The following is a 20,583-nucleotide window of genomic DNA, read 5'->3' as shown; positions in this document are numbered from 1 at the left end:
AAGATGAGGAACAAGACAAGGATGTCCACTCTCACTACTTTTATTCAACATAGTATTGCGAGTCCTAGCCAGAGCAATCAGACAAGAAAAAAATAAAAATAAAATAAAAGGCATCCAATTTGGAAAGAAGTAAAGCTGTCACTGTTTTCAGATAACATGATACTATATATAGAGAATCCTAAATATGTCATCAAAAAACTACTAGAATTAAGAAATGAATTCAGTAAAGTTGCAGAATACAAAATCAATACATAGAAATATGTTGCATCTCTATACACTAATAACAAATTGTCATAAAGAGAAATTAAGAAAATAATCCCATTCACAATTGCATCAAAAAGAATAAAACACTTAGGAATAAATTTAACCAAGGTGGTGAATGACTTGTTCTCTGAAAACTATAAGGCACTGATGAAAGAAACTGAACATAATGCTGTTGGAGAACGGAGGAAATGAAAAGTGCCCACTGAACTTAGTCACCTTGACACTAAAAAACAGTTAACCTAGAGGATGGCGGTAGGTACTTTGAAATAGTATGTGCATTTCTAAGTCAAGATTTATGAATGGATAACTACTCTTGTGGGCACCAGGAACACATCAGTGAAGGTTTTAATCATTGTATGGGGACTAACAGAGCATAGAGGCCGCCTGGTCCTAATGATTATTAAACAATATCTATTAACTACAAAGCCCTTGATGACAGAGTGGTAATTTACTGCACAGTACAGTCCTGGGTAGGGTCAGCAGAAGGACAGGAGAAACTGTAAGGACCCAAGATGGTGTCCATTATGCTAACAGCCATACATAACACAAATAAATGCAAAGTTATATGGTGCTCATGGATTGGAAGAATTAATGTTGTTACAGTTTCCATAAGCAATCTACATATTCCATACAATCTGTATCAAAACACAAATGACATTTTTCACAAAACTGGGACAAAAAATCCTAAAATTTGTATGGAACCACTAAAGACCACAAATAGCCAAAGCAATCTTGAGAAAGAACAAAGCTGGAGGTATCATATTTCCTGATTTCAAACTATACTACAAAGCTATAGTATCAAAACTGTATGGTACTTGCACAAAAATAGACATATAGATCAGTGGAACAGAATAGAGAGCCCAGAAATAAACTCATGTTTACAGGATCAATTGCTTTACAACAAAGGAGCCAAGAATATACAGTGGGGAAAAGCTGGTCTCTTCAATAAATGGTGTTGGGAAAAGTGAACAGCTACATGCAAAATAATGAAACTGGACTACTTTCTTACACCATACACAAAACAAAGCTCTAAGTGGATTGAAGACTGAAATGTAAGACCTGACACCATAAAACTCCTAGAAGAAAACACAGGCAGTATGCTCTTTGCCATCAGTCTTAATAATATTTTTTTGGACATGTCTCCTCAGGCAAGGGCAACAAAGGCAAAAATAAACAAATGGGACTACATCAAACTAGAAATCTTTTGCACAGTGAAGGAAACCATCAACAAAATGATAAGGTAACCTACTCAATGGGAAAAGATATTTGCAAATAATATATATGATAAGGGGTTAATATCCAAAATATATAAAGAACTCACACAACTCAATATCCAAAAACAAATCAGATTAAAAAATGAGCAGAGGACCTGAATAGACATTTTTCCAAGGAAGACATACAGATGGCCAACAGACACATGAAAAGATGCTCAACATCACTAATCATGAGGGAAATGCAAACCAAAACCACATTGAGATATCACCTCATACCCATCAGAATGGGTATTATAAAAAAGACAACAAATAACAAGTGTTAGCAAGGTGGTGGGGAAAAGGAAATCCTTGTGCACTGTGGGTGGGAACGTAAATTGGTGCTGACACTATGGAAAGCTTCCTCAAAAAATTAAAAATAGAATTACTATACAAATTAGCAATTCTAATTCTGGATATTAAAAAAAAGAAAATACTAATTTGAAAAGATATATGCATGCTTATGTTCATCGCAGCATTGTTCATAATAACCAAGATATGGAAGCAACCTAAGTGTCCATCTATGAATAAATGGATAAAGAAAGTGTGATACACATACACACAACCATACACACACACACACAATGGAATATTACCAGCCATAAAAAGAATGAAATCTTGCCATTTGCAACAACATGGATGGACCTAGAGGGTATTATGCTAAGTGAAATAAGATAGAGAAAGACAAATACCATACAATTTTATTCATATGTGGAATCTAAAAAACAAAAATCCCAAAACAAAACAGAAGGAGACTCAGATACAGAAAACAAAGTGGTGGTTTGCCAGAGGGAATAGGGGTGGGGAGTTGGGCATAATAGGTGTAGGGAATTAAGAAGCACAAACTTCCAGTTATAAAATAAATAAGTCACGGGGATATAATGTACTGCATGGGGAATAGAGTCAATACTATTTTAATAACTTTTTATGGTGACAGATGGTTACTAGACTTACCATGATGATCAATTCATAATGTATATAAACGTCAAATCAGTATGTTGTACAGGTGAAACTAATATAATGTATATAAACCATACCTTAATTTTAAAAATGTTTTTAGTTAAAAAGAATAAAAGTGGAAGGAAATCCACCAGCAGTAGAGAAAGAAAAGATAAAATTTCCAGATAATTTTTGGTAGTAGAAACAATTGGACATTCAGATCGAGTAGCTATGTGAGTTAAGGAAAGGATGACTCGAGAATGACTCCTAAGTTTCTCATCTGAGTTATTGTGTGGGAGGTGGTCTCATTTACAAAGCCAGGAAAGGGAAAGGAGGGTTTTGTTTGATTACTGTTTTGTTTGTTCATTTTTTCATTCACTGGTTGGTTAGTGAGGGTGGCTGCATGACAGTTTAAGAGTTTGATTTAAAAATTAATTTTAAGAAAGCTGTGAGACGTTCAAATGCAGATCAAGCAGAAAGTTGCATATTCAAGTCTGGAGTCCAAGGGAGACATCCTGGCTGGTTGTATACATTTGGGAGTTGTCAGCATCTATGGGGTAATTAAGGCCAAGGAAACAGATATCTCACAAAGAGAGTGAATTTAAGAAAGAGAGAGGGGGCTCAGAGCAGAGTCCAGGAGAGCTCAAATATTTACAGGTCAGTAGAGGAAGCATAGGCAGAAGAGTCTGAGGAGACAAAACAATGTCCTATCGTAGAATCCAAGGGCAGTGTGTGCTTCGTTATGGAAGGGATGATAAATTATTTCAAGAGCTCTGGGAAAGTCAAATCAGATGAGGACAGAAACAGTAGCATTGGGTTTATTCATTCATTTGTCTATTCAGTTGAGGACAATATTTCTAGCTTTGTCTCATTACTTCATTTGATCAATATTTATTTTGTGCTTACTATAGACCAAAAACTGTTCTACTTTCTCAGAATATGATGGCAAGTAAGACAGCCATGGTTTCTGCCTCCAAGAAGCTCACATTCTGTTAGCACATACAAACAATAAACAAGGTGAATAAATTAGATAATTAACTAGATAGTAAACTAGCAAGTGCAATGAAGAAAGACAAATATTATAGAGTATTATCAGGCCAGCTGATTTAGGTCAAGGAATAGACAAGGAACATCAAAATGTATTGTGACATGTAATTATAAACAAAGTTTGTTTCTCCTTGAGTTGGCTGATAGTAAATGTGATTTGGTTCAAAACTCCAAAAACAATGGGAGCAGAGACAATAGTAGGAGATTCATTTATTAACTGGAAGTAACTCTTTTAATGATCTTAGCATTGGTGCTAGCTCTGTGAGGAAAAGAAAGCAGGGTGTTAGAATGCAGTTCAAAGCATATATTTCATATCCATGAGATATTTCCACTATCTCACAAGAACTCTGAGATTTCAGATTGATGTTAACATGTTTTCTATCAAATATTTCCGAAGAGAAGCAAATATATATTCTGTGTCATCTACGGTTGTGCTCCATATATCGATAATTAAGACATGTGACAACTGTCTATATGTATGTGTTCCAAGAAGGCAGTCTGCCAGACAATGCAAGGAAGAAAACGTCATTTGTTCTATACTCTGACCATACCCCTCCTCCCAAATTGGCTATTTCCCTCCCTGTTCCAGAGAAGACCATTCAGTTCACTGAAGAACCTGGAGATCCAGGGGGAGGGAGATGTGACAGTGAAGTCGCCTGCACTTTCTCCTTTGGTAGAACAAGTTTGCAAAACTCTTCCCATGACCACCAGGTGTGAGAAAGTTTTCTAGGAATCTCAAGTTATGCAAGGGCTTTTCTTCCAGGACAATTCTAGTCTTCCCGGATCCATCTGAACTATAGCAGAGTGTAGGGCAGCAGAGTTATTTTAGAAACTCTATCCTAGACCACTACCTGATAGCAGCTGGGGTTTGAATTCAAATCTGTACCAATTAAAATTATTTTCCCAATTTTGTTCAAAATTGGGCAATATAAACTTCTCTGCCATTTAGTCTCAAGAAATGTCAGGTCTTTAATTTTCTTCATCTACTAAACAGCACTAACTCATAGTAAACTTTACTCCCTATCACTTTAGATGATATTTACGTTCCTAGAGTAGATAAGCCATTTTAGTGTTCATCTGATCTGTTAGCATTGCCGATAAGGTGAAATACAAACTATACAGTTGCTGCCAAGATACTAAGAAATACCTATTCCTTATGGGCAAGAATTGAACATTAGATGGTGCCTCGAGCTCATAAGGAGAACATGAATAGGGACTTGCTAGGATAAATATGTTCGAATGAAAGTCAAAGTCGTTGACTCCTCTTGTCTCTTGTAAATATTTTCCTTCATACCACACCCTCTCAAGTAACCACATTGCCTGGAGGCTGAAATATTTATGTAAGACTAATTTAAGAAGTGATTTCTATGACCTATACATGTTTTCTATCCAACAGACATAGTTTTCAAATACTCTTAGGTTATCCAGTTGCCTGTTTCCCATGAGGTATGTTGGCTTCACAAATACAGTAGATTTTCTCAAGTTCCTGAAAACCAAATTGGTCTTTTTCTTTATTAAGTTACCCCAGAAATTCAAAGGAATGTGAACAATGAATTGAAATCCTAAGTACTAGACACCAAATTTTTTCCATTTCACCTAAGCCCACATCTGCATGTCCCTGTGGGGGAAATATGATAGGAGTGAAGTCTGCCATCACGCTTCCTTTTTTCCTCTGGCTTTCAACCAGTTCCTTTGAATATATGCTGTCATCCTATCACAGCTCTGAGAAAACCATAGCCTAGAATTATTTTATAATCTCATTCCTGTAAAATCTAAGTCACCAAGTGGTGAATGCCATCAATTCACCACGTACCAGTAGAAGAGGGAGAGAAAACCACTACTAAAAATTAGAGCTTATTTCTATTTGCTTTATAACCCACTAGTGACCTATAGTGTGAACTTCAAGCAGGGTGAGAAGGGTACCATACCAAGCAAGGCAGAACACTTAGGAGTACCTTAGAATTTAAACAAGTCATCTACCTTGCCCCGTGCATGACTGTCTCTGAGATGGGAACCAGACCAACAAGCTAAATGTTTCTTATTAAATCTTCATCTATGTCATCTCAAAATTATCTATTTGTATTGATCAATATTCTACAGGGCAGTAATGATGAAATTATAAACAATTTGATCAATATTTGCAATTATCTAACCTCGTGTATAAGTACATATGATAAACAAGGAGTGAGAGGACCCCACTGCCCTAAAATCTCTTCTCCGCACTGCCTAACTATGTCTCATTCTCGCTTCTCAGGCGTGAAATTCTACCAAATCAAGATTCATTTTGGTTAACAAGCCCATTTTGAAAGGTAAATAACTCTAACAGAATTAGTTTAACAATTAAGTCCTTTATGGAGAGTGCACTTGCTGCCTTAAATTACTTCCCTCCTAAACTCCAGTTGAGATATCCCCAGAGTAATGAGTACTTTAATAGCAAGAGGCTTAGAAAACAGAAGAGCAGTTTTGGTATATGAGGAGAAAGGCTTTAGGTAAAGACATGCTTAGGTCGAACTTAAAAATCAAGGGTTACAGCAGCCAGAGGCGTGAGGAAGTAAAGACAGGAGTAAAGAAAAAGAAGTAGGAAGGCCCTCAAAACAAAGGATAAATACTTCAAAAATGTGTCCTGGACTCGACATACTCCCAGTTTTCAGTGTAATATTGCCTCTTGACTATTCAGATATGAGATGATAACAGTATAACGGTCTACACCAAATGGTAAAAGTTAAAATCAGCCTTCATCTCCTCACATAGAAACAGATAGATCGTCTCAAAATTCATCAATTATGTGATTTAAAAAATTGCCATATAACTTTATATTCTAAATTTTGATAACAGCCAAGAGGAATAAAAACTTTGATATTTTCCAATAGCCTTACTGATTTAAAAGAAAAAGAAAACCAAAAGGCCTATCAGTTTACGCAGTTGGGTTGTCAGATGTGAGAGTCATATATGGGGCATTGCCTTAATTCGCTGTCTCATGCTTGCATTTCTCAGACCATTATGCTAGTAAGCCAAGGCCAGAAATGAACACATTTTCTCTCAAACACAAACCATCTTTCCTTGAATATTCTAGAGGCTAACAGGCCTCCAGAGAAACTGTATACCGAGTACAGGGGAGGCTTAAGAAAACCGGTTTTCACCAGACTCAAGAGTCAAATGAAGGCATTTTATCTCTATTACTTACTCTGCAGCTCAAATACATTTTGCCAAGAGATTATTTATAGTTGTGGACACGAAATAGATGATCTGTGAACTGCCTGTGGCGAGAGTCACTTTAAGAATCACAGACCTCGCTGGAGGGAGCCGCGTGGGACTCTGTGGGCTGAGAGAGGCCTCCAGGGATTTCCGTTTTCATACCAGCTCTGCCCTCACAGCCACAGTGGCCCTGGGCAGTCTGTTACCCTGTTGCAGCTGTACTTTCCTCCCTAGTTTGCGAGTTAATCAGCAGCCCTTGGGAGGAAAAACTAATTTAAATGATTTGAAAACAAAAGGTCTTCCAGAGTACGGTTGATACTAAATAGCCAGGCTTTAAGCCCTTGATTGCACAAGTAAATCAGTTCCCAACCCCTTATCCTACTCTATCAGCAGCCATCATCTGGCAGTTTTTACAAAATGCTCACATCTGCCGTCAGACCAAGTTTTCCCAGCCCTGTACAGTTGTAAAATCTGAGGATTTAAAAATTACCACCTGAGTCCATATCACAAGCCCATCAAAGAGGTAAAGTCTAGAATTAACAGCTTTTTTAGGGCCTACTGACAGTGGCCACTTCGTAGCTTCCTTGAACAATAGACCCAGAGCCAACAAGAGCCAGACCCAGTGGTTGACTGGGAATCCCTACTCACACCAAGTGAGATCCGAAAACACTTGTAAAGCTGATGTTTCAAGGCTGAGGCATGAATATACCTGTTCATGTCCTAGGAGAGCCCTGGAAACATCTTTGAAAGCCGATATATCCTTTATCATATCTGCCCAATATAGCCGACTCAACCTTCAACTCACTACTTTGACCTACATTCTTAACTATGCCAGTCATTCCATCTACCTTCACAGGTCCTCAACTTTGGTGCTGGGACAATTGCTATTTCTGCTATCTCTCTGTTTTCAAAGTGTATCACTGAGAAAGGAGCACGCTGAGTAAAAACCACGTTAGCTATTAGCGCCCCCCTAGTTTATCCCACTGAGATCTAGATCCTTGATTTCAGTCATCAGTCAAGTTTGCTCAATTCAAATACTTATATCAATACCAGAGGTGACTGTTGTTTTTGTGTGTGTGTGCTGTTATTGTCTGTAACTAAGACTTCATGAAAATGATGAAAGAATTTGTTAAAAATATTACTTACATGGAATGAACACTATATGCAATTTATTGCCTAGCTAACTTGAGCATACTCATGCAATTATTACGGTGGGAGGTCTGGAATATACATTCAGCTCCTGTCTAATAAAGGTTCATGAAAACCCTTTGACAGAGTGTTAAAAAGTAATCTTAGTTCTAATCCAGCATGGTTTCCTCTCCTTGCAACATTCAGGCTCTGCTAAACCTCTTTTGTGGGCCCCATGCTGTGTTTATTCATACTGGTTTGGACTGAAAAAACATTTTATCATGATACTTATTCATAGTCTCTTTATGATGCCTGCTTACAGTTAAATTTAAGTACTAGCTTTAATAATTGTATCTCTAGGAAGCCCTTACTTCCCTCAACATTCTCTGAAGAATTATCTGCCACTAATTTGTCCTCATATTGTTTCCTTGATGCTGTAGTTCATCTCCTGCATCTGAGTGCCCCATGTGGTCGGTGTTTGGCATGAGTTCTGCATGTTGCTGGATGGGAACCATGACCATTTCTGATCCCTTTCATGGACAAGATAGATTCTGGAAAGGGGTTACAAACAAAAGATATACTCACCCACTTTGTGTAAATAAGGGCATGATGATTTCATCTCTATACCACCATTAATATCCATTCTGATTCTCCTTCTGGCTCGCTCCAACAATAAAAGCAATTCTCCAGCTTCTCTCTGGAAGGAGCTTGGCCACCCATCTAGCACCCCAGCTTTTGTGGCTTACATCCAAAGGATAGGCCCTCGAGTCACCTAGCTGTGATAGCCAACAGGGCTCAGCATTCTCAAGTCCCATAGGACCATATTAAACAAAAATGTAGTTTTCAAATGGGGGCACACAGCACCTCACGCAGCTATCTCCCCTTGCCTCAGTACAGAGGGATATCCACACTAGGTAACATCACTTGTAAATTTTCTGTGAACTTCAGACTTGGGTTTATTAGACTGTTGGTCTAGCATTATTAGACTATTGGTCTAGGATGTATTAGACTGTTGAACTAGGATGTTTAGCCTTTGACTTTCCAGTTCCTGCCCAAGTTTGTTTTTTCCTTGAGGTAGTTAATGCATAAGCTACTAGAAATTAAGGACTTTTAGAAAGAGTCTAGATTGTTCACAATTTAAAGCAGCTTTTACCAAATCTTCACAGATGCTATCCTATTTAAGGTTTCTGTAAGTATGTCTTTCTTTCTGACCCATGCTCTTATACCATCTCCTCCTCTTCCTTTAACCCCTGAGCTTCCCGTTTGCTCTCCCGCAAAAAAAGACTTTTCCCCTACATCTATCTCTTTGGCTTCAGGTCAAAATCACTGACATCACAGCTGCCTACCAACATAAGCCCATGTTACCCTCAGCTCTAAGCAATTCTAGCATCCCTAATGCTTGCCCCTAGAGACTTGATTCATTATTCTTGCTTCAGGTAAAAATTTCTCCAGTTATAACTTCCTTATATTCCTCAAGCTGAACTTAGCTCCAGCCTTAGGGATCTCCTACCTCTCCCCTCTCTCTAGTTTGTACTAAACTCATTAAAAATATCTTAGATTTCCTATCTTTCCTTCTAACATTTGCCTGAACTAGAAAGGAAAGTAGTCTGTACAGTGCCCAGAAAGAGAACACAAAGGGGAACATTTATGAACATGTCCTTCGCTTCATTCATGGGTGAGCATACCCTTAAGAACCAGCAAGCCTAGTTGGTGTTTTCAGTCCATTTGTGAACCGGAAGATATCATGACCTTAAGACTCCAGATATTTGCATTATACCACTTATTCTGGTTGCTCCTATCACCAAGTCTTCTGAGTATAGGTTGCCTTCCTACGTAGCTTTTTGACACTGAGCACGTCAGCTGACACAAGGATACCAATTTGCTTGAAAGCTAAATTTCTCATTATAAATTTATGCATTAATCTGGTTTGTTCATCACTCTTGTATGAGTCTGGTTAGTGCAGCTCATCTGGAAGAGATCACTTCCGAAAAATATAAATATTCGAGTTTCTGGATATGAATTTTTTTGGTCCCAATCTCAGACTTTTAAGGACCTAAAGGTATATAGTAATCAGGGTTAAATGCTCAGTTCAGCTATATTCTTGGGAGTTCCTTAACTCATAACTGGGTACTTAGGTGGTCTTATTCTCAACTTCAATTACCACAAAATTACACACACACACAATTTTTCTCTAATTTCTTAGGCTCTTGTGAATGAAATTGTCTTTGAGTTTATCCATTTTTAATTCTTTGTCTATGACTAGTATTGGCATCCTGAAAATTAAGTCCTAAATCATTTTACTTTGCCAGTAGTTTGGTAAATTTGCAAAAGTCTTGGTTTCTTCACAAAGTTTAACATGTCTCCCAAATTTTAAGCCAAGAACTCTTCTGAGGAGCCCATTACCATTTTTATTAAGAAGAAATCAATGCAATGTTTCCTGCTAGGAAGCACAATATATATATATTTTTAGAATAAGAGAAAAATTACTTTTATTATTTTATTTTCTTATTACAATAGCAAAGCATGCATATCATAGAAACACTACAAAATAATATGAACCAGTAAAAGGAAATAAAGCCCATCCAGAAATAACTACTGTTAATGTCTTAGTGACCATCCTCTCAAAGTTCTCCTCCATCCCTGACACATATACACACACACACACGTATCAAAAAAGGAAATGACCTGTTCACTTAGTACTCTACTGCGATGGGGCTGTCTTGTTCTCATTGTACTTGCCGTGCCTCACACAGAGTGACACTCTGTAAGTGCCCAATAAATATGTGATGAGCGAATGACCAATCCTAAGGTCTTTTCTAGCTCTGAACCCATTTGATCTTTGTCATTCTTTTACTCTGTGAATCTTCCATGTGTCCTCAATTTACCCTGTACTGGTTTTTTAAAAATTAGGAGACTTCAGTTTTTAGAACAGTTTTTGATTTACACAAAAATTGGGCAGATAGTACAGAGAGCCCCATACGCAGTCCCTCCCCACCAGCACAGTTTCCCTATTATTAACATCTTGCATTAGTGTGGAACATTTGGTACTGTCAGTTTTTGTTTTTTTAACCATTCTAATAGATGTAGTAGCTCACTGTTGTTTTAATTCACAATTCCCTAATGATATATGATGTCAGCTTTTCATGTACTTATTTAAAGTCTGTATTTTTATTTAGTGAGGGGTGTGTTCAGATATTTTGTCTATTTTTTAACTGGGTTGTTCATTTCTTATTGTTGAGTTTTATGTGTTCTTTGTATATCCAGTGATAATTTCACTGGATACAGAATTCTAGGTTGATGGCTTTTCCTTCAATACTTTAAATATTTCACTCCATTTTCTTCTTGCTTGCATGTATTCTGAAGAGAAGTCCAATGTAATTTTTATCTTTGATCTTCTACAGATCAGGATTCTTTAAAAATTTTTTTTCTCTTTGTCTTTGTCTTTCTGTAGTTTGATATAGATTTTTTGGGTATTTATTCTCCTTGGTATTCTCTGAGCTTCTCTGGATCTGTGGTTTGGTGTCTGTCATTAATTTTGAGAATTTCTCAGCCATTATTACTTCAAATATATCTTCTGTTCCTTTTTCTCTTTCTTCTTCTTCCAGTATTTCCACTTCACATTTGTTCTACCTTTTGTATTCGTTCCACAGTTCCTTGATATTCTGTTCCATTTAAAAAAATCATTCTCTTTGCATTTCTTTTTTTTTTTTTTTCTTTTTCTTTTTTTTTAAACATCTTTATTGAAGTATAATTGCTTTACAATGGTGTGCTAGCTTCTGCTTTACAACAAAGTGAATCAGTTACACATATACATATGTTGCCATATCTCTTCCCTCTTGCATCTCCCTCCCTCCCACCCTCCCTATCCCACCCCTCTAGGTGGTCACAAAGCACCGAGCTGATCTCCCTGTGCTATGCGGCTGCTTCCCACTAGTTATCTATTTTACATTTGGTAGTGTATATATGTCCATGACACTCTCTCACCCTGTCACATCTCACCCCTCCCCCTCCCCATATCCTCAAGTCCATTCTCTAGTAGGTCTGTGTCTTTATTCCCATCTTGCCACTAGGTTCTTCATGACCTCTTTTTTTTTTTTTTCCCTTAGATTCCATATATATGTGTTAGCATACTGTATTTGTTTTTCTCTTTCTGACTTACTTCACTCTGTATGACAGACTCTAACTCCATCCACCTCATTACAAACACCTCCATTTCATTTCTTTTTATGGCTGAGTAATATTCCATTGTATATATGTGCCACATCTTCTTTATCCATTCATCCGATGATGGACACCTAGGTTGCTTCCATGTCCTGGCTATTGTAAACAGAGCTGCAATGAATATTTTGGTACATGACTCTTTCTGAATTATGGTTTTCTCAGGGTATATGCCCAGTAGTGGGATTGCTGGGTCATATGGTAGTTCTATTTTTAGTTTTTTAAGGAACCTCCATACTGTTCTCCATAGTGGCTGTATCAATTTACATTCCCACCAACAGTGCAAGAGTGTTCCCTTTTCTCCACACCCTCTCCAGCATTTATTGTTTCTAGATTTTTTGATGATGGCCATTCTGACCGGTGTGAGATGATACCTCATTGTAGTTTTGATTTGCATTTCTCTAATGATTAATGATGTTGAGCATTCTTTCATGTGTCTGTTGGCAATCTGTATCTCTTCTTTGGAGAAATGTCTATTTAGGTCTTCTGCCCATTTTTGGATTGGGTTGTTTGTTTTTTTTGTTATTGAGCTGCATGAGCTGCTTGTAAATCTTGGAGATTAATCCTTTGTCCGTTGCTTCATTTGCAAATATTTTCTCCCATTCTGAGGGTTGTCTTTTGGTCTTGTTTATGGTTTCCTTTGCTGTGCAAAAGCTTTTAAGTTTCATTAGGTCCCATTTGTTTATTTGTGTTTTTATTTCCATTTCTCTAGGACCTGGGTCAAAAAGGATCTTGCTGTGACTTATGTCATACAGTGTTCTGCCTATGTTTTCCTCTAAGAGTTTGATAGTGTCTGGCCTTACACTTAGGTCTTTAATCCATTTTGAGTTTATTTTTGTGTATGGTGTTAGGGAGTGTTCTAATTTCATACTTTTACATGTACCTGTCCAATTTTCCCAGCACCACTTATTGAAGAGGCTGTCTTTTCTCCACTGTATATGCTTGCCTCCTTTATCAAAGATAAGGTGACCATATGTGCGTGGGCTTATCTCTGGGCTTTCTATCCTGTTCCATTGATCTATATTTCTGTTTTTGTGCCAGTACCAAACTGTCTTGATTACTGTAGCTTTGTAATATAGTCTGAAGTCAGGGAGCCTGATTCCTCCAGCTCCATTTTTCGTTCTCAAGATTGCTTTGGCTATTCGGGGTCTTTTGTGTTTCCATACAAATTGTGAAATTTTTTGTTCTAGTTCTGTGAAAAATGCCAGTGGTAGTTTGATAGGGATTGCATTGAATCTGTAGATTGCTTTGGGTAGCAGAGTCATTTTCACAATGTTTATTCTTCCAATCCAAGAACATGGTATATCTCTCCATCTATTTGTATCATCTTTAATTTCTTTCATCAGTGTCCTATAATTTTCTGCATACAGGTCTTTTGTCTCCTTAGGTAGGTTTATTCCTAGGTATTTTATTCTTTTTGTTGCAATGGTAAACGGGAGTGTTTTCTTAATTTCACTTTCAGATTTTTCATCATTAGTATACAGGAATGCAAGAGATTTCTGTGCATTAATTTTGTATCCTGCTACTTTACCAAATTCATTGATGAGCTCTAGTAGTTTTCTGGTAGCATCTTTTGGATTCTCTATGTATAGTATCATGTCATCTGCAAACAGTGACAGCTTTACTTCTTCTTTTCCGATTTGGATTCCTTTTATTTCTTTTTCGTCTCTGATTGCTGTGGCTAACACTTCCAAAACTATGTTGAATAATAGTGGTGAGAGTGGGCAACCTTGTCTTGTTCCTGATCTTAGTGGAAATGGTTTCAGTTTTTCACCATTGAGGACAATGTTGGGTTTGTCATATACGGCCTTTATTATGTTGAGGAAAGTTCCCTCTATGCCTACTTTCTGCAGGACTTTTATCATAAATGGGTGTTGAATTTTGTCGAAAGCTTTCTCTGCATCTATTGAGATGATCATATGGTTTTTCTCCTTCAATTTGTTAATATGATGTATCACGTTGATTGATTTGCGTATATTGAAGAATCCTTGCATTCCTGGAATAAACCCCACTTGATCATGGTGTATGATCCTTTTAATGTGCTGTTGGATTCTGTTTGCTAGTATTTTGTTGAGGATTTTTGCATCTATGTTCATCAGTGATATTGGCCTGTAGTTTTCTTTCTTTGTGACATCTTTGCCTGGTTTTGGTATCAGGGTGATGGTGGCCTCGTAGAATGAGTTGGGGAGTGTTCCTCCCTCTGCAATATTTTGGAAGAGTTTGAGAAGGATAGGTGTTAGCTCTTCTCTAAATGTTTGATAGAATTCGCCTGTGAAGCCATCTGGTCCTGGGCTTTTGTGTGTTGGAAGATTTTTAATCACAGTTTCAATTTCAGTGCTTGTGATTGGTCTGTTCATATTTTCTATTTCTTCCTGGTTCAGTCTCGGCAGGTTGTGCATTTCTAAGAATCTGTCCATTTCTTCCAGGTTGTCCATTTTATTAGCATAGAGTTGCTTGTAGTAATCTCTTATGATCGTTTGTATTTCTGCAGTGTCAGTGGTTACTTCTCCTTTTTCATTTCTAATTCTATTAATTTGAGTCTTCTCCTTTTTTCTCTTGATGAGTCTGGCTAATGGTTTATCAATTTTGTTTATCTTCTCAAAGAACCAGCTTTTAGTTTCATTGATTTTTGCTATTGTTTCCTTCATTTCTCTTTCATTTATTTCTGATCTGATCTTTATGATTTCTTTCCTTCTGCTAGCTTTGGGGTTTTTTTGTTCTTCTTTCTCTAATTGCTTTAGGTGCAAGGTTAGGTTGTTTATTCGAGATGTTTCCTGTTTCTTGATGTAGGCTTGTATTGCTATAAACTTCCCTCTTAGAACTGCTTTTGCTGCATCCCATAGGTTTTGGATCGTCGTGTCTCCATTGTCATTTGTTTCTAGGTATTTTTTGATTTCCCCTTTGATTTCTTCAGTGATCACTTCGTTATTAAGTAGTGTATTGTGTAGCCTCCATGTGTTTGTATTTTTTACAGATCTTTTCCTGTAATTGATATCTAGTCTCATAGCGTTGTGGTCGGAAAAGATACTTGATACGATTTCAATTTTTTTAAATTTACCAAGGCTTGATTTGTGACCCAAGATATGATCTATCCTGGAGAATGTTCCATGAGCACTTGAGAAAAATGTGTATTCTGTTGTTTTTGGGTGGAATGTCCTATAAATATCAATTAAGTCCATCTTGTTTAATGTATCATTTAAAGCTTGTGTTTCCTTATTTATTTTCATTTTGGATGATCTGTCCATTGGTGAAAGTGGGGTGTTAAAGTCCCCTACTATGATTGTGTTACTGTCGATTTCCCCTTTTATGGCTGTTAGTATTTGCCTTATGTATTGAGGTGCTCCTATGTTGGGTGCATAAATATTTACAATTGTTATACCTTCCTCTTGGATCGATCCCTTGATCATTATATAGTGTCCGTCTTTGTCTCTTGTAATTGTCTTTATTTTAAAGTCTATTTTGTCTGATATGAGAATTGCTACTCCAGCTTTCTTTTGATTTCCATTTGCATGGAATATCTTTTTCCATCCCCTCACTTTCAGTCTGTATGTGTCTCTAGGTCTGAAGTGGGTCTCTTGTAGACAGCATATATATGGGTCTTGTTTTTGTATCCATTCAGCCAGTCTGTGTCTTTTGGTGGGAGCATTTAATCCATTTACATTTAAGGTAATTATCGATATGTATGTTCCTATTCCCATTTTCTTAAATGTTTTGGGTTTGTTATTGTAGGTGTTTTCCTTCTCTTGTGTTTCTTGCCTAGAGAAGTTCCTTTAGCATTTGTTGTAAAGCTGGTTTGGTGGTGCTGAACTCTCTCAGCTTTTGCTTGTCTGTAAAGGTTTTAATTTCTCCATCAAATTCTTTGCATTTCTTTTTGGAGATGACATATCTTCAAGCTCACTGATTCCTTTTAGAGTTTCCATTGCTCTGTTTACATTACCCATCCATTCTTGTATGTTGTTTCATTTTCCTTGAGAGCACTTAATGTATTAATCATAGTTGTTTTAAACTCCCTATCTGATAATTCCAAAAGCTATGTTATGCCTGAGTCTCTTATGCTTCCTTTGTCTCTTCAGACTATGTTTTTCCTTGCTTTCTAGCATGTCATTTCCTTTTTTGCTGAAAGCTCGACATGATATATTGGGTAAAGAAATTGAGATAATTAGGCTTTTAGCATGAGCTGTGCTATGTTTAATATCTTCTGCAGCTGTAGGTGCCAGAGGCTTCATTTCTTCTGGTTTCCTTATTTTTTTCCTTCTCATGTTGTTTTTATGTCTCCCTAAACACTTCTTAAACAGAATCTGTGTCTTGCAGCTCTCAGTTGTATGTCACTGTAATTGTAGTGGAGCCCTGCTGGTCTAGTGATTGGATGTGGGCGGGGGGAGGTGTTTTATAATTTTATGATTAAATGTCAGTTTTTTAGTGGGTCTGAGTCCCTGGGCTGTGGCCTTCAGAAATGTTCCTCAGCCTTCTCCCTCCCCTTATATGAGACAAGAAGACTAGAGGGGGTTAGAGTTGGCTGATTTCCCTTTTCTTAGGTCAATTTCTTTTAATTAATTAATTAATTTAACATCTTTATTGGAGTATAATTGCTTTACAATGCTGTTAGTTTCTGCTGTATAACAAAGTGAAACAGCTATACATATACATATATCCCCATATCTCCTCCCTCTTGCGTCTCCCTCCCACCCTCCCTATCCCACCCCTCTAGGTGTTCACAAAGCACTGAGCTGATCTCCCTGTGCTATGTGGCTGATTCCCACTGGCTATCTATTTTACATTTCGTAGTGTATATATGTCCATGCCACTCTCTCACTTTGTCCCAGCTTACCCTTCCCCCTCCCTGTGTCCTCAAGTCCATTCTCTACGTCTGCGTCTTTATTCCCATCCTCCCCCTAGGTTCTTCAGAACCTTTTTTTTTTTTTTTTTTTTTTAGATTCCATATATATGTGTTAGCATACAGTATTTGTTTTTCTCTTTCTGACTTACTTCACTCTGTATGACAGGCTCTAGGTCCATCCACCTCACTACAAATAACTCAATTTTGTTTCTCTTTATGGCTGAGTAATATTACATTGTATATATGTGCCACATCTTCTTTATCCATTCATCTGTCAATGGACACTTAGGTTGGGAAGCATAATATATTTCTAATTATCTCTTCTTTTTAAAAAAATCTCCTGTCTTTCCTGATGATTGTTTAAAAACTATCTTTCTTCAAGGCATCACCAATTAAGTTAGATTGACCTACCTCAGCAAGCATCCTTACACTGGGCTTTTCTTTCTTAGCTGTGGATTTTTCTCTGATCCTACTTCATTTATTGATCTCTTTGTACATAGAGTCTTTTGGTAACCTTTCATCCATCAACATTCTATCTACCCCTTTGCTGTCTTTGAGAAATGGTCAAAATTGGGCATTGTTGTGCTTGTGTAACTCATGTTTTACTATCCCAGCCTTGGCTTTAAATACTTCCTTTTCCTACTTCCTCTCTGTTCTCATCATACTAGTTTACCCTATGTAGTAGAAGGCAGATGTAAGGTCTGAATTATGAACTTACATTTAGAGAGAAATAGCTACAGATATTGCACTATGCCGGATGCATTTTCTCCATGGACACATATACCCCTCCCTCCACAAAACACACACACACAATGAAAGGTGAAAAGTGTTAGAGGAGTCCTGAAGGTAGCCCCACCCACATTCAGCTTTTAAGAAGACTTTTTTTTTTTTTTTTACCTCATTTATGTAAGCTACATTAAAGTTTTCTCAAGTTGTCCCTCAATAAACTTCTAACACATTCTCCATAATGCAGCCAGAGTGATCTTAGCTAAAACACGACATTGCAATATGATGATGATTCAAATCCTTTTTGACTCCCCTTTCTATACAAAGTGAAACTCTGAGACAAGCAGACAGCTGTTCCACATCTGGCCTTTTTCTGGGCCCCTTCTTTTCACTGGAGCTGCTTCTCCCAGAGCCTGCTTGCTCCATATATTCAATGTGAAACAAGCTGCTAGTGTTTCCAAACGGCCCTGCATCCTTATGAATGTTGTTCCCTCCGAGGACAGTTCCCTTTTCCCCTGTATCACCCTGAAAGCTTATTGATTTTCACAGTATATTTTGTGTTCTTTCCTCTGCCTAATACTGTCCTGAATCTACAGCCACAGTAGTCCTTGCTTTGTGCCCCCAATCTACTTTATAGAGACTTATCAGGACCCCTATAACTCTTTATTATGTTCATTTGCTTAAATTATATGTTTCTCTTTTTAAGTCTCTATCCAAGTTCCTTGAAGGCTCCATAGATGCATGTAAATTATATTTTACCCAGAATGTATGACAGAATATCATCAGATATAGACATATTGCTCCAGGAAATTATATTTGATAATATTGTCCTATAAGGCAACTATCATTCCACCAGTCCACACGCATGAATTCAGAACTTGTTTTTGAGCAATGTAGAATTTTCCCATCCTTTAATAATCTTTGTTCAATTCCCTCAGTGATCAAAAACCTTGATTAGTAAGGTAATTAGTAAGGATTATGATGTGGTCAAGGAGCAAAGAGCTTCCAAGTGGTACAGGTGACACACAATCCAATAATCAACCCTGTGTTCTCACCAGTGAAGCAGGGTGATGCAGCACAGTCAACACACTAACAGGTATCACTCATGCACACACACGGGTGCACACACACATGCACACTCTCTCTTTCTCTCTCTCTAAGCACTGGGTGCAGATTTGTCAATAAGCTGACATCAAAGTGCAAAGGGTTTAGTGCAAAGTGAAAAGGCATAATATTTATCAAAGTTGGATTCCTAAATTTAGCTAAAACTCTCTCAACTAACAAAGGGTTATTTGCCTGGTAAACCCCAAGTTAAAAAAAAATTTTTTTTTTTTTTTTAACAGTCTGACCCTCTGACCATCTAGATACAAAGAGGATACAGAATAATGTATTGCTTTTTCTAATTTCCTTCAAGTATTCAGAAGTCATGGAAATTTTTCCCCAAATTATTTTTTGCACTACCCAACTTTCAGTTAAATTCAAGCTTGACTATAACCTTTTTAAAACCTGTTCTTATTTTCTTTGTAATTAAAGGAATAATATGATCTTGAGGAGTAAAGACAATGTTGTTTCTACCTTTGACTTCCACAGAATTAGTAGTGTCCTTGTATATTATATCACATTCAATATATATATACATAAGACATCTCATTACCACCTTCTGTTCCATAGACATAGACGAGAAGTTGCATAGATATGCATGCCTCTAAGTGTAATATAGATATACACTCTGATAAAAACTCAACTGGGACAGAACTCGAAAAGAGGACAAAATAAGCTAAATTACAACACATTTTCTTCTTTACTATCCCAAATGTCTTTTTAAATATCAATTCTATGAGTACTAGTCTAGTTTATTCCATATAGATCATATCCCTTATGGGTTTATTATTTAGGTTTTCTTTGTATTCATGGCATTTTATCCCAAAGTGGAGTTTTGTCAGAATATTTTCTTCTTTTCTTACTAAAAATTATCTCAGGCTCAAATTAATAACTAGATTGCAAAAATTATTTTCCTAACTATTTAAATTATTTGAAGGCCTTCAATATAAATTAACTGAGTAAATAAAATGAGCTATTACCATATAATAAAGAAAATTTTTGTCAATCCCCACATGGAATATGCATGACCACTAGAAACTGATACCTGTGAAAGAATCCCCTGATCCCATTAAATATAAGTATGTAAATAAATTTTATCATGAAAAAGAGTCAGTTGTAAAAACAGGGGAATTTCTCCAGGCATTTCAAAGAAGGAACTTAATACAGGGAGTTAGTGCTTACAGACCTGATAGAAAGGTTGCGGGGGGGGGGGGGGAAAGACAAAGGAAAAGACTGCTGGGTTTTAGGAAATTAGGATACTGTAGACGGTTAAGGAAATTGCCACTAATGAACTCAGCTGACTGTCGCACTGAAGCAGAGATCTGCCATGTGCCCACTGTTGCCTGCTAATAAAAGTGACCTCTTTCCCCACTTCTAAATATCACGCAAATGTCTCATTGGCAGAATCTAACCTAGAGCCCTATTAGCCAGGGCTTATGGCTATTAATAGCCAAAGGGCCAGAAACAAACGCATAAGCTTTCTCCTGAGCAAGTCTGGAAAGTGTTACTTGATAAAAATACCATCTTTTGTTTGTTTTTTAATGTACAGATGTGGTGGCCATTTTTTTTAATGGATGCAAATTCTTTGACACCTCTCCCATCTGGAGGTGTATTCTATGTCCTCTCCCTCCCCTAGAATCGTGGGGTCCTTAGGGCTGCTCTGAAGATAAAGTACGGGAGAAGTGAATTCATGAGACTTGTGGGGTTGGGCTATAAGACCAGAGAACTTCTGCTTGGCTCTCTTGGAATGCTTGGTCTCAACACTATCCAACTCAGAACACAGCCACAATGCTGAGAGGGGCTCTACAGACAGTCCCAGATGAGCCCAGCTTTGAGTCACCCCAGCCCAGACATCGGATATGTGAGGAACAGAGCCTC

The sequence above is a fragment of the Eubalaena glacialis genome, chromosome 9, assembly GCF_028564815.1.
Source record: "Eubalaena glacialis isolate mEubGla1 chromosome 9, mEubGla1.1.hap2.+ XY, whole genome shotgun sequence".
Taxonomy (NCBI): Eukaryota; Metazoa; Chordata; class Mammalia; order Artiodactyla; family Balaenidae; genus Eubalaena; species Eubalaena glacialis.
The sequence above is the reverse complement of the archived record's forward strand: the minus strand, read 5'-3'. Positions refer to the sequence as shown.